This window comes from Pteropus vampyrus, unplaced genomic scaffold (genome assembly GCF_000151845.1).
Source record: "Pteropus vampyrus isolate Shadow unplaced genomic scaffold, Pvam_2.0 Scaffold26, whole genome shotgun sequence".
In the NCBI taxonomy this organism is placed as follows: Eukaryota; Metazoa; Chordata; class Mammalia; order Chiroptera; family Pteropodidae; genus Pteropus; species Pteropus vampyrus.
In genome coordinates this window covers 11,762,164-11,764,344 of record NW_011888807.1, presented here as the reverse complement: position 1 = coordinate 11,764,344, position 2,181 = coordinate 11,762,164, and positions in this window count along the sequence as shown.

Below are 2,181 nucleotides of genomic sequence, written 5' to 3'. Positions count from 1 at the left end.
TATGAACATCAGTGTGCAAATATCTTTTTGGATATGGATTTTCAAATCTTTAGGGTAAATACCCAGGAGAGGGATTGCTGGATCATATGGTAGATCAATTCTTAGTTTTCTGAGGTGCTTCCATGCTGTTTTCCATAGTGACTCTACCAATTTTCAATCCTATCAGCAGTGTATGAGGATTCTTTTTTCTCTGCTTCCTCTCCAATATTTGTTATTACTTGTCCTGTTGATTATAGCTATTCTAACAGAAGTGAGATGGTATCTCATCGTGGTTTGATTTGCATTTCCCTAACAGCTAGCAATGTTGAGTATCTTTTCATACATTTGTTGGCCATTGTATGTCCTCTAGGGAAAAGTGTCTATTTAGGTCCTCTGTTCATTTTTTGATTGGGTCGTTTGTTTTTTTGTTGTTATTGAGTCATATGAGTTCTTTGTATATTTTGGATATTAGGCCCTTATTGGAGGCGTTGCTTGCAAATCTATTTTCCCATTCTGACGGTTGCCTCTTTACCTTGTTGATGGTTTCTTTTGCTGAGCAGAAGTTTTTTAGTTTGATATAGTCCCATTCATTTATTTTTGCTTTTACTTCTCTGCCTTTGAGGTCAAATTCATAAAATTCTCTTAAAGTTCAAGGTCCTTGAGTTTAGTTCCTATGTTTTCTTCTTTGTATTTTATTGTTTTAGATCTTATATTTAGGTCCATAATCCATTTTGAGTTAATTTTGGTGTGTGGTGATAGACAACAGTCTAGCTTCATTCTTTTGTAGGTGGCTTTCCAATTTTTTTGGCACCATTTATTGAAGAGGTTTTTCTTTCTCCACTGTATGTTTTTGGCTTTTTTGTCAAAAATTATTTGCCCATATAAATATGGGTTTACTTCTGGACTCTCTATTCTGTTCCACTAGTCCATGTGTCTATTTTCTGCCCATACCATGCCATTTTGATTATTGTCATTTTGTAGTATAATTTGAAGTCGAGCAGAGTGATGCCTTCAGCCTCGTTCTTTTTTCTCAGGATGGCTTTGGCAATTCGGGATCTTTTGTGCTTCCATACAAATCTTATGATTTTTTGTTCTATTTCTTTAAAAAAAGGCCAATAGAAGATTGCATTAAATCTGTATATTGCTTTAGGTAATATGGCCATTTTAACTATGTTGATTCTTCCAATCTAGAAACTTGGAATAGCTTTCCATTCCTTTGTATCTTTGATTTCTTTTAATACGGTCTTGTAGTTTTCATTATATAGGTCTTTCATATGTTTCGTTAGATTTACTCCTAGGTATTTTATTTGTTTTGTTGCAATTGCAAAAGTAATTATTTTTCCACTTCTTTCTTCCTTTTATAAGGACACCAGTCCCATAGGGTCCAGCCCACCATGATGACCTCATAGGTAACTTTGTCACCTCTATAAAGACCCTGTCTCCAAACACCATTGCGTGATGAGATTCTGGGGGTCAGGGCTTTAACATATGAACTGGGGACAGTTTGGCTCATGGCAGAGGACAGGACAGGCAAAATGTGGGGGGAAAACGCTCCCATTGGGGCCACAGCGAGGTGGCATGGAGCCCCACCAAGGAGATCAGTTCTCAGAGATATTAATTAATTAGAAAGGAATCGGAAAATCTACTGCTCATTCCTGAAAAGTTATAGTTGCGAAACAGAGCCGTGAGTGGAGCGGCTCTAACCCTAACCCTAATCCTAACCCTATCCTTAATGTTGTAGATTTTTGAAAGTTAATTTTGTATCCAGAGACTTTACTGTATTTTCTTATTGTTTCTAGTAGTGTTCTTGTGGCATCTTTAGGGTTTTCTATATAGAGAATCAAGCCATCCTCAAAGAGTGAGAGTTTGACTTCTTTGTTTTCTATTTGGATGCCTTTTATATCTTTCTCTTGTCTGATTGCACTCACTAGGACCTCCAATGTTATATCGAATAGCAGTGGCGATAGTGGACAGCCTTGCCTTGTTCCTGATCTTAGAGGGAAGGTTTTTAGTTTTTCACCATTGAGTATAATGTTGGCTGAGGGTTTGTCATATATTGTTTTTATTATGTTAAGGTACTTTCCTCTATACCGATTTTGGGAAGTGTTTTGATCATAAATGGATATTATACTATATCTCTGTTCCTAATAAAGGTTGCACTCCTCTGCTTTTATCAGCCTGTTAGTCACCTTACTCTTAATT